Below are 13,499 nucleotides of genomic sequence, written 5' to 3' on the forward strand. Positions count from 1 at the left end.
AAGTATTTTTTTTTTTTTTTTAAGTGGCATGGGGGGCCTAATTTGGCCCCCCTACATGCCACTGTGCCCAATGACCCTGCCCAGGGGACAGAAGTCTCCTGGGCATGGCCACTGGGCAAGGGGGAATGACTTCTGTCTTTGCTAAGACAGGAGTAATTTCAATGGGGGTTGTGCGTCAAAAAATGGCGCAAGTCCGGTTTGGGACATGATTTTTGCCTCAAACCTGACTTGCACCATTTTTTGACGCACAACCCCCATTTTCCCCTACGCCGGCGCTGACTGGTTTGAGTAATTTTTTTTTACTCTGACCAGTCCACAGTGCCGGCTAACGTCATTCCTTAAATAAGGTGCCCGCATGGCGTGTAGAAATGTCATTAGTCGGCGGTAAACTTTTTTAGTTAAACCAGCGCCGGTGCTGGTTTGTGTCAAAAAGTTTAAATATGGGCCCTGGTCTCTGGAATCAAAGTCATTGTGAACCTGCGCGGATCTGAGGGGCCCTGTCCGGAAATCGATGCTTAGCTCTCTTGCAGAAAACAATGCATCACAACCCGACTGGAAAAGAAACGATGAAAGGCCTCACTTGTGAGTAAGGAATCAATGCATCTCTGACTTTTACGACGTGCGCTCGCCTGTGCGGCTTTGTTTTTTACCCTAACCAGGTATTTTGTGTAACAACAACGTTGCCATTATTTTCTATGGAGTAAGACTCTTATTATTTTGAAAATTCATATCTTGACTTGTGTATGTTGGATTTTTGTCATTTTGGTCTTGTTTGATTTAGATAAATATTGCCTATTTTTCTAAACTGACGTGGTGTCCATTTTGTAGTGTTTTCACTGTATTACTGTGTGTGCTGGTAGAAATACTTTACACAGTGCTTCTGGGTTAAGCCTTTCTGCTCATGCCACGCTACCAGGGGGAGAGTGGGGTCTAACTATTTGTGGTTCTCCTTTGCCCTGACTAGAGTGAGGGTCCTTGCTTGGACAGGGGATAACCTGACTGCCAACCAAACACTCCAATTCTAACATTGGTGAGCAGCGGTGAGAATTGGACTTGTATTTGTACTTGAACTACAATGATTAAGTGTACACTACTGTTTTCAGTGCAGGTCATTGCTTGACCACATACCACTTGCTTTTGTGTTTTTGCTTTTTCTCTTTTATGGACTTCATCTGCTTCCATTTTTTGTGATTTTTGAACTTCTCATATGGAACTTTGCACTTTTGACTTGCCATCATGTCTCAATCTGGAGATGCACCAGCTGGAGCTGTTTTTGAGTTAGTGAAGCTGAAAAGTTATAAAGTTGCCAAACTAAAACAGTTCTTTAAGAAACTTGCCTGTCCCATCAGCTGACCCGAGCTGACGAGTTCTGGTTGAAGCACCTGCATGCCAGTGAGTGTTACACAAACCTGAGAGGACTTTTGGCAGCATTTCCAGCAACCCCACAGACAAAGCTGCTCTCTGCTGATGAAGGGCTTACTGTAGGAGGCTGGCCTGGCTTGTAGTGGGTACCAAGGGGTACTTACACTCTGTACCAGGTCCAGTTATCCCTTATTAGTGTAGAAGAGGTGTTTCTAGCAGCTTAGGCTGATAGAAGGTAGCTATAGCAGAGCAGCTTAGGCTGAACTAGGAGACATGCAAAGCTCCTACTATACCACTGGTGTCATATGCACAATATCATAAGAAAACACAATGCACAGATATACTAAAAATAAAGGTACTTTATTTTTATGACAATATGCCAAAAGTATCTCACGTACCCTCAGTGTGAGGATGCCAAATATACACAAGATATATGTACACAATACCAAAAAAATGCAGTAATAGCAAAAGGAAGTAATGCAAGCAGTGTAAAGTTACAGTAGATTGCAATAGGAGCACATAGGTATAGGGGCAACACAAACCACATACTCCAAAAGTGGAATGCGAACCACAAATGGACCCCAAACCTATGTGAGCTTGTAGAGGGTCGCTGGGACTGTAAGAAAACAGTGAGGGTTAGAAAAATAGCCCACCCCCAAGACCCTGAAAAGTAGGTGTAAAGTGCACCAATATTCCCCAGAGAGCACAGAAGTCGTGATAGGGGAATTCTGCAAGGAAGGCCAACACCAGCAATGCAACCAAAGTGGATTTCTGGACGAGAGTACCTGTGGAACAAGGGGACCAAGTCCAAGAGTCGCGACAAAGTCGAGAATGGGCAGATGCCCAGGAAATGCCAGCTGAGGGTGCAAAGAAGCTGCCACCAGATGGTAGAAGCTGTGGATTCTGCAAGAACGAAGAGGGCTAGAAACTTCCCCTTTGGAGGATGGATGTCTCACGTCGTGAATAAGCTTGCAGAGGTGTTCCCACGCAGAAAGACTGCAAACAAGCATTGCTAGCTGCAAGGGTCGCAGTTAGGGTTTTTGGATGCTGCTGTGGCCCAGGAGGGACCAGGATGTCGCCACTTGGATGAGGAGACAGAGGGGGCATCCAGCAAGTCAGGGAGCCCTCACAGAAGCTGGCAGCACCCGCAGAAGTACCAGATCAGGCACTTAGAAGAGGATTGAACCGGAGTCCACCCGAAGTCAGAAAAGGGAGTCCCAGGACGCCGGAGGACAACTCAGAAGGTTGTGCACTGCAGGTTAGAGTGTCGGGGACCCAGGCTTGGCTGAGCACAAAGGAAATCCTGGAAGAGTGCACAGGAGCCGGAGCAGCTGCAAATCACGCAGTACCCAGCAATGCAGTCTAGCGTGGGAAGGCAAGGACTTACCTCCACCAAACTTGGACTGAAGAGTCACTGGACTGTGTGAGTCACTTGGACAGAGTTACTGCATTCCAGGGACCACGCTCATCATGCTGAGAGGGGACCCAGAGGACCGGTGATGCAGTCTTTTGTTGCCTGCGGTTGCAGGGGGAAGATTCCATCGACCCACAGGAGATTTCTTCAGAGATCCTGGTGCAAGAAGGAGGCAGGCAACCCCCAGAGCATGCACCACCAGGAAATAGTCGAGAAAGCCGGCAGGATGAAGCGATACAAGGTTGCAGTAGTCGTCTTTGCTACTTTGTTGCGGTTTTGCAGGCATCCTGAGCAGTCAGCGGTCGATCCTTTGGCAGAAGGTGAAGAGGGAGATGCAGAGGAACTCTGATGAGCTCTTGCATTCGGTATCTAAAGAATTCCCGGAAGCAGAGACCCAAAATAGCCAGAAAAGGAGGTTTGGCTACCTAGGAAGGAGGATAGGCTAGTAAGAAAGGTAAGAGCCTATCAGAAGGAGTCTCTGACGTCACCTGCTGGCACTGGCCACTTAGAGCAGTCCAGTGTGCCAGCAGCACCTCTGTTTCCAAGATGGCAGAGGTCTGGAGCACACTGGAGGAGCTCTGGGCACCTCCCAGGGGAGGTGCAGGTCAGGGGAGTGGTCACTCCCCTTTCCTTTGTCCAGTTTCATGCCAGAGCAGGGCTGGCGGATCCCTGAACCGGTGTAGACTGGCTTATGCAGAGATGGGCACCATCTGTGCCCATCAAAGCATTTCCAGAGGCTGGGGGAGGCTACTCCTCCCCAGCCCTGACACCTTTTTCCAAAGGGAGAGGGTGTAACACCCTCTCTCTGAGGAAGTCCTTTGTTCTGCCTTCCTGGGCCAGGCCTGGCTGGACCCCAGGAGGGCAGAAACCTGTCTGAGGGGTTGGCAGCTGCAGCTGCAGTGAAACCCCGGGAAAGGTAGTTTGGCAGTACCCGGGTCTGTGCTAGAGACTCGGGGGATCATGGAATTGTCTCCCCAATGCCAGAATGGCATTGGGTTGACAATTCCATGATCTTAGACATGTTACATGGCCATGTTCGGAGTTACTATTGTGACGCTATACATAGGTAGTGACCTATGTATAGTGCACGCGTGTAATGGTGTCCCCGCACTCAAAACGTTAGGGGAATTTGCCCTGAACGATGTGGGGGCACCTTGGCTAGTGCCAGGGTGCCCACACACTAAGTAACTTTGCACCCAACCTTCACCAGGTGAAGGTTAGACATATAGGTGACTTATAAGTTACTTAAGTGCAGTGGTAAATGGCTGTGAAATAACGTGGACGTTATTTCACTCAGGCTGCAGTGGCAGGCCTGTGTAAGAATTGTCAGAGCTCCCTATGGGTGGCAAAAGAAATGCCTCAGCCCATAAGGATCTCCTGGAACCCCAATACCCTGGTTACCTCACTACCATATACTAGGGAATTATAAGGGTGTTCCAGTATGCCAATGTGATTTGGTGAAATTGGTCACTAGTCTGTTAGTGACAATTTGGAAAGCAGAGAGAGCATAACCACTGAGGTTCTGGTTAGCAGAGCCTCAGTGAGACAATTAGTCATCACACAGGGAACACATACAGGGCACACTTATGAGCACTGGGGCCCTGACTGGCAGGGTCCCAGTGACACATACACTAAAACAACATATATACAGTGAAATATGGGGGTAACATGCCAGGCAAGATGGTACTTTCCTACACAACCCCCCCTCCCCCAAACAAAGGACAATAAGACTAGCCATGACCTGATGAGTCTTCATTGTCTAAGTGGAAATATCTGGAGAGTCCATCTGCATTGGAGTGGGTACTCCCAGGTCTATGTTCCACTGTATAGTCCTTTCCCTGTAGAGATATGGACCACCTCAACAATTTAGGGTTTTCACCTTTCATTTATTTTAGCCAAAGTAGAGGTTTGTGGTCTGTCTGAACAATGAAGTGAGTGCCAAACAGGTATGGCCTCAACTTCTTCAGCGCCCAGACCACAGCAAAGGCCTCCCCCTCTATGGCAGACCAACGCTTTTCTCTAGGAGTCAACCTCCTGCTGATAAAAGCAACAGGTTGATCCTGGCCCTCAGAATTGAGTTGTGATAAGACTTCCCCTACCCCTAATTCAGATGCATCAGTTTGAACAATGAATTTCTTGGAGTAACATGGGCTTTTTAGGACAGGTGCAGTGCACATGGCCTGTTTCAGCTCCTCAAAAGCTTTCTGACAGCTAGCTGTCCACAATACCTTTTTAGGCATTTTCTTGGAGGTGAGGTCATTAAGTGGGGCTGCAATGGAGCCATAGTTCTTAATGAACCTCCTGTAATACTCAGTGAGGCCCAAGAAGGCTCTCACCTGGGTCTGAGTTGTAGGGCGAACGCAATCTATGATATTTTGGATTTTCCCCTGAAGTGGTGCAATCTGTTCTCCACCTACCAGGTGTCCCAGATAAACCACTTTCCCCTGCCCTATCTGGCACTTTGAGGCCTTGATAGTGAGGCCTGCCTTTTGCAGGGCCTCCAAAACTTTCCACAGGTGGACCAGGTGATCATCCCAGGTTGAGCTAAAGACAGCTATATCGTCCAGATATGCTGCACTAAAAGCCTCCAACCCTTGCAGGACTGTATTCACCAACCTCTGAAAAGTGGCAGGTGCATTTTTCAAACCAAAGGGCATTACTGTGAATTGGTAGTGCCCTCCAATAGTCGAAAATGCAGTTTTTGCTTTAGCATCCTCTGATAATTTGATCTGCCAATACCCTGCAGTCAAATCAAAGGTGCTTAGATACTTGGCAGATGCCAGTGTATCTATTAGCTCATCTGCCCTGGGTATAGGGCGAGCATCAGTTTTAGTTACCTGGTTGAGACCTCTGTAATCTACACAAAACCTCATTTCCCTTTTTCCATCCTTGGAGTGAGGCTTTGGTACAAGCACCACGGGAGAGGCCCATGGGCTTTCAGAGTGCTCAACCACTCCTAGTTCAAGCATTTTCTGAACTTCTTGTTTTATGCAGTCTCTGACATGGTCAGGCTGCCTATAGATCTTACTTTTGACAGGCATGCTGTCTCCAGTATCTATAGTGTGCTCACACCAAGAAGTGGTGCCTGGCACAGTAGAAAAGAGTTCAGAAAACTGACCCAGGAGATTTATGCAGTTGTCTTTCTGCTCAGCACTGAGACAGTCTGCTAACACTACACCTTCCACTAGAGCATCTTGTTCTGTGGAAGAGAAGAGATCAGGGAGAGGGTCACTCTCATCTTCCTGTCCTTCATCTGTTGCCATGAGCAGGGTGAGATCAGCCCTATCATAGTAGGGTTTTAGGCGATTGGCATGGAGCACCCTAAGGGGACTCCTGGCAGTGCCCAAGTCAACCAAGTAGGTGACTTCTCCCTTCTTTTCAACAATGATGTGGGGTCCCCTCATTTGTCTTGGAGTGCTCTTGGGGCCACAGGCTGCAAGACCCACACCTTCTGTCCTGGTTGGTACTGGATCAGAACAGCCTTCTGGTCATGCCATTGCTTTTGGAGCTCTTGGCTGGCCTGAAGGTTTTTACTGCCTTTTTTCATGTACTCAGCCATTCTGGATCTTAGGCCGAGTACATAGTCCACTATGTCTTGCTTAGGAGCTTTTAAAGGCTGTTCCCAACCCTCCTTCACAAGTGTTAGGGGACCTCTTACAGGGTGTCCAAATAGGAGTTCAAAGGGGCTGAAGCCCACTCCTTTCTGGGGTACCTCCCTGTAAGCAAAAAGGAGGCAAGGTAACAGGACATCCCATCTCCTCCTTAGTTTTTCAGGGAGTCCCATTATCATTCCTTTGAGAGTTTTATTAAACCTCTCTACCAGTCCATTTGTTTGTGGATGATAAGGTGTGGTGAATTTGTATGTTACACCACATTCCTTCCACGTGGCCTTCAAGTATGCAGACATAAAGTTGCTACCCCTATCTGATACCACCTCTTTTGCGAAACCCACCCTGGAAAAGATTCTCAGGAAGGCTTTTGCCACTGCAGGAGCTGTAGTGGTCCTTAGAGGAATTGCCTCAGGATATCTTGTGGCATGGTCCACTACCACCAAGATAAATCTATTACCTGAAGCAGTAGGAGGGTCAAGGGGGCCAACTATGTCAACCCCTACCCTTTCAAAGGGAACCCCAACCACAGGCAGTGGAATAAGGGGAGCCTTTGGGGTGCCACCAGTCTTGCCACTGGCTTGGCAGGTCACACAGGACTTACAAAAGTCTTTTGTGTCCTCTGACATCCTAGGCCAATGAAACAGGGGGACAAGCTATAGGAGGCTGGACTGGCTTGTAGTGAGTACCAAGGGGTACTTACACCTTGCACCAGGCCGAGGTATCCCTTATTAGTGTAGAGGGGTGTCTAGCAGCTTAGGCTGATAGAAAAGGTAGCTTAGCAGAGCAGCTTAGGCTGAACTAGGAGACGAGTGAAGCTTCTACAGTACCACTAGTGTCATATGCAAATATCATAAGAAAACACAATACACAGATATACTAAAAATAAAGGTACTTTATTTTTATGACAATATGCCAAAAGTATCTCAGTGAGTACCCTCAGTATGAGGATAGCAAATATACACAAGATATATGTACACAATACCAAAATATGCAGTAATAGCAATAGAAAACAGTGCAAACAATGTATAGTCACAATAGAATGCAAAGGGGGCACATAGGGATAGGGGCAACACAAACCATATACTCTAGAAGTGGAATGTGAACCATAAATGGACCCCAAACCTATGTGACCTCGTAGAGGGTCGCTGGGACTGTAAGGAAACAGTGAGGGTTAGAAAAATGGCCCACCCCAAGACCCTGAAAAGTGGGTGCCAAGTGCACCTAAGTTCCCCAAAGAGCACAGAAGTCGTGATAGGCTAATTCTGCAGGAAAGACCAACACCAGCAATGAAACAATGATGGATTTCCAGACGAGAGTACCTGTGGAACAAGGGGACCAAGTCCAAAAGTCACGATCAAGTCGGGAGTGGGCAGATGCCCAGGAAATGCTAGCTGTGGATGCAAAGAAGCTGCCACCGGATGGTAGAGGCTGAGGATTCTGCACGAACGACAAGGGCTAGAAACTTCCCGTTTGGAGGATGGATGTGCAACGTCGTGAAGAGTCGTGCAGAAGTGTTTTCCCGCAGAAAGACCGCAAACAAGCCTTGCTAGCTGCAAAGCTTGCGGTTAGGGTTTTTGGATGCTGCTGTGGGCCAGGAGGGACCAGGATGTCACCAGTTGCGTCAGGGAACAGAGGGGGCGCCCAGCAAGACAAGGAGCCCTCTCAGAAGCAGGCAGCACCCGCAGAAGTGCCGGAACAGGCACTACAAAGTGGAGTGAAACAGTGCTCACCCAAAGATGCACAAGAGAGTTCCACGCTGCCGGAGGACAACTCAGGAGGTCGTGCAATGCAGGTTAGAGTGCCGTGGACCCAGGCTTGGCTGTGCACAAAGGAAATCTTCGTGGAGTGCACAGGAGCCGGAGTAGCTGCAAAACACGCGGTTCCTAGCAATGCAGTCTGGCGTGGGGAGGCAAGGACTACCTCCACCAAGCTTGGACTGAAGAGTCACTGGACTGTGGGAGTCACTTGGACAGAGTTGCTGAGTTCAAGGGACCTTGCTCGTCATGCTGAGAGGAGACCCAGAGGACCGGTGATGCAGTTCTTTGGTGCCTGCGGTTGCAGGGGGAAGATTCCATCGACCCACAGGAGATTTCTTCGGAGCTTCTAGTGCAGAGAGGAGGCTAACTACCCCCACAGCATGCACCACCAGGAAAACAGTCGAGAAGGCGGCTGGATCAGCGTTACAGTGTCGCAGTAGTCGTCGTTGCTACTTTGTTGCAGTTTTGCAGGCTTCCAGCGCGGTCAGCAGTCGATTCCTTGGCAGAAGGTGAAGAGAGAGATGCAGAGGAACTCTGATGAGCTCTTGCATTCGTTATCTAAAGAATTCCCTAAAGCAGAGACCCTAACTAGCCAGAAAAGGAAGTTTGGCTACTTAGGAGAGAGGATAGGCTAGCAACACCTGAAGGAGCCTATCAGAAGGAGTCTCTGTCGTCACCTGCTGGCCCTGGCCACTCAGAGCAGTCCAGTGTGCCAGCAGCACCTCTGTTTCCAAGATGGCAGAGGTCTGGAGCACACTGGAGGAGCTCTGGGCACCTCCCAGGGGAGGTGCAGGTCAGGGGAGTGGTCACTCCCCTTTCCTTTGTCCAGTTTCGCGCCAGAGCAGGGCTGGGGGATCCCTGAACCGGTGTAGACTGGCCTATGCAGAGATGGGCACCATCTGTGCCCATCAAAGCATTTCCAGAGGCTGGGGGAGGCTACTCCTCCCCAGCCCTGACACCTTATTCCAAAGGGAGAGGGTGTAACGCCCTCTCTCTGAGGAATTCCTTTGTTCTGCCTTCCTGGGCCAAGCCTGGCTGGACCCCAGGAGGGCAGAAACCTGTCTGAGGGGTTGGCAGCAGCAGCAGCTGCAGTGAAACCCCGGGAAAGGCAGTTTGGCAGTACCCGGGTCTGTGCTAGAGACCCGGGGAATCATGGGATTGTCTCCCCAATACCAGGATGGCATTGGTGTGGCAATTCCATGATCTTAGACATGTTACATGGCCATATTCGGAGTTACCATTGTGAAGCTACACATAGGTAGTGACCTATATGTAGTGCACGCGTGTAATGGTGTCCCCGCACTCACAAAGTCCGGGGAATTAGCCCTGAACAATGTGGGGGCACCTTGGCTAGTGCCAGGGTGCCCTCACACTAAGTAACTTAGCACCTAACCTTTACCAGGTAAAGGTTGGACATATAGGTGACTTATAAGTTACTTAAGTGCAGTGTAAAATGGCTGTGAAATAACGTGGACGTTATTTCACTCAGGCTGCAGTGGCAGGCCTGTGTAAGAATTGTCAGAGCTCCCTATGGGTGGCAAAAGAAATGCTGCAGCCCATCGGGATCTCGTGGAACCCCAATACCCTGGGTACCTCAGTACCATATACTAGGGAATTATAAGGGTGTTCCAGTATGCCAATGTAAATTGGTAAAATTGGTCACTAGCCTGTTAGTGAAAATTTGGAAAGAAATGAGAGAGCATAACCACTGAGGTTCTGATTAGCAGAGCCTCAGTGAGACAGTTAGTCATAACACAGGTAACACATACAGGGCACACTTATGAGCACTGGGGCCCTGGCTAGCAGGGTCCCAGTGACACATACAACTAAAACAACATATATACAGTGAAATATGGGGGTAACATGCCAGGCAAGATGGTACTTTCCTACACCCCCCCCCCCCAAACGAAGGACAGTAAGACTAGCCATGACCTGATGAGTCTTCATTGTCTAAGTGGAAATATCTGGAGAGTCCATCTGCAATGGAGTGGGTACTCCCAGGTCTATGTTCCACTGTATAATCCATTCTCTGTAGGGATATGGACCACCTCAATAATTTAGGGTTTTCACCTTTCATTTGTTTTAGCCAAAGTAGAGGTTTGTGGTCTGTCTGAACAATGAAGTGAGTGCCAACCAGATATGGCCTCAACTTCTTCAGTGCCCAGACCACAGCAAAGGCCTCCCTCTCTATGGCAGACCAACGCTTTTCTCTAGGGGTCAACCTCCTGCTGATAAAAGCAACAGGTTGATCCTGGCCCTCAGAATTGAGTTGTGATAAGACTGCCCCTACCCCTAATTCAGATGCATCAGTTTGGACAATGAATTTGTTGGAGTAACAGGGGCTTTTCACGACAGGTGCAGAGCACATGTCCTGCTTCAGCTCCTCAAAAGCTTTCTGACAGCTAGCTGTCCACAATACCTTTTTAGGCATTTTCTTGGAGGTGAGGTCATTAAGAGGGGCTGCAATGGAGCCATAGTTCTTTATGAACCTCCTGTAATACCCAGTGATGCCTAAGAAGGCTCTCACCTGGGTCTGAGTTGTAGGGGGAACCCAATCTATAATAGTTTGGATGTTCCCCTGAAGTGGTGCAATCTGTTCTCCACCTACCAGGTGTCCCAGATAAACCACCTTCCCCTGCCCTATCTGGCACTTAGAAGCCTTGATAGTGAGGCCTGCCTTTTGCAGGGCCTCTAAAACTTTCCATAGGTGGACCAGGTGATCATCCCTGCTGGAGCTAAAGACAGCTATATCATCTAGATATGCTGCATTAAAAGCTTCCAGCCCTTGCAGGACTGTATTCACCAACCTCTGAAAAGTGTTAGGTGCATTTTTCAATCCAATGCAGTTTTTGCTTTTGCATCTTCTGATAACTTGATCTGCCAATACCCTGCAGTCAAATCAAAAGTGCTTAGATACTTGGCAGATGCCAGTGTATCTATTAGCTCATCTGCCCTGGGTATAGGATGAGCATCAGTTATGGTTACTTGGTTGAGACCTCTATAGTCTACACAAAACCGCATTTCCTTCTTTCCATCCTTGGAATGAGGTTTTGGTACAAGTACCACAGGAGAGGCCCATGGACTTTCAGAGTGCTCAACCACTCCCAGTTCAAGCATTTTCTGTACTTCTTGCTTTATGCAGTCTCTGACATGGTCAGGCTGCCTATAGATCTTACTTTTGACAGGCAAGCTGTCTCCAGTATCTATAGTGTGCTCACACCAAGAAGTGGTGCCTGGCACAGTAGAGAAGAGTTCAGAAAACTGACCCAGGAGATTTATGCAGTGGTCTTTCTGTTCAGCAGTAAGACAATCTGCCAAAACTACACCTTCCACTAGAGCATCTTGTTCTGTGGAAGAGATGAGATCAGGGAGAGGGTCACTCTCTTCTTCCTGTCCCTCATCTGTTGCCATGAGCAGGGTGAGATCAGCCCTAACATAGTAGGGTTTCAGGCGATTGACATGGAGCACCCTAAGGGGACTCCTGGCAGTGCCTAAGTCAACTAAGTAGGTGACTTCACCCTTCTGTTTAACAATTATGTGGGGTCCACTCCATTTGTCTTGGAGTGCTCTTGGGGCCACAGGCTCCAAGACCCACACTTTCTACCCTGGTTGGTATTGAACCAAAACAGCCTTCTGGTCATGCCATTGCTTTTGGAGCTCTTGGGAGCCTGAAGGTTTATACTGGCCTTTTTCATGTACTCAGCCATCCTAGATCTGAGGCCAAGTACATAGTTCACTATGTCTTGCTTTGGAGCTTTTAAAGGTTGTTTCCAACCCTCCTTAACAAGTGTTAGAGGACCTCTCACAGGGTGTCCAAATAGGAGTTCAAAGGGGCTGAAGCCCACTCCTTTTTGGGGTACCTCCCTGTAAGCAAAATGGAGGCAAGGTAACAGGATATCCCATCTCCTGCGGAGTTTTTCAGGGAGTCCCATAATCATGCCTTTGAGAGTTTTGTTAAATCTCTCCACCAGTCCATTTGTTTGTGGATGATAGGGTGTGGTGAACTTGTATGTTACACCACATTCCTTCCACATGGCCTTTAAGTAAGCAGACATGAAATTGCTTCCCCTGTCTGATACCACCTCTTTTGGGAAGCCCACCCTGGAAAAGATTCCCAGGAGGGCCTTTGCCACTGCAGGAGCTGTAGTGGTCCTTAGAGGAATTGCTTCAGGATATCTGGTGGCATGGTCCACTACCACCAAGATAAACCTATTTCCTGAAGCAGTAGGAGGGTCAAGGGGGACAACTATGTCAACCCCTACCCTTTCAAAGGGAACCCCAACCACAGGCAGTGGGATAAGGGGTGCCTTTAGAGTGCCACCTGTCTTGCCACTGGCTTGACAGGTTTCACAGGACTTACAAAATCCCTTTGTGTCCTCTGACATTCTAGGCCAATGAAACAAGGGGACAAGCCTGTCCCAAGTTTTCATTTGCCCCAAATGTCCAGCTAAGGGAATGTCGTGGGCTAGAGTTAGGAGGAACTTTCTGTAATCCTGAGGAATCACCAATCTCCTGGCAGCTCCAGGTTTTGGATCCCTTGCTTCAGTATACAAGAGGTTGTCCTCCCAGTAAACTCTGTGAGAGTCACTGACATCCCCATTTGCTTGTTTGACAGCTTGCTGCCTTAGACCCTCTAGTGTGGGACAGGTATGCTGTGCCACACTCAGCTCCTCCCTGGCAGGCCCCCCTTCACCCAAAAGCTCAGCAGTGTCTGCTTCCAGCTCCTCTGGTGTAGGTTCTGCACAGGGTGAAAATTCTTCTTCCTCAGAAGTAGAATCCACTGTAGAGGGAGGGATAGTAGGTAGTGATTTACTTCTACTAGCCCTAGCTTTAGGGAGCACTTGGTCCATTCTTCCAGGATCCAAGTCACCCTGTCCTTTTTGCTTTTTGGCCTGAGCCCTAGTTAAAGCAAAAATATGCCCTGGAATGCCCAGCATTGCTGCATGGACCTCCAACTCCACATCTGACCAAGCTGATGTCTCTAAATCATTTCCTAGTAGACAGTCTACAGGTAAATCTGAGGCAACCACAACTTTCTTTGGACCAGTAAGCCCCCCCAGTTGAGATTTACAACAGCCATGGGGTGGCTAAGTGTGTTGTTATGAGCATCGGTTACTTGGTACTGGTGACCAAATAGGTGTTGTTCAGGGTGGACCAGTTTCTCTATTACCATGGTAACACTGGCACCTGTGTCCCTGTAGGCCTGAACCTCAACGCCATTTATTCGGGGTAGTTGCTTGTACTTATCCATGTTAAGGGGACAAGCAACCAAGGTGGCTAAATCAATAGCCCCCTCAGAGACTAACACAGCCTCTGTGGTCTCCCTAACAAGTCCAAACCCAACTAAATTACAAA

This window comes from Pleurodeles waltl, chromosome 1_2 (genome assembly GCF_031143425.1).
Source record: "Pleurodeles waltl isolate 20211129_DDA chromosome 1_2, aPleWal1.hap1.20221129, whole genome shotgun sequence".
Lineage (NCBI taxonomy): Eukaryota > Metazoa > Chordata > Amphibia > Caudata > Salamandridae > Pleurodeles > Pleurodeles waltl.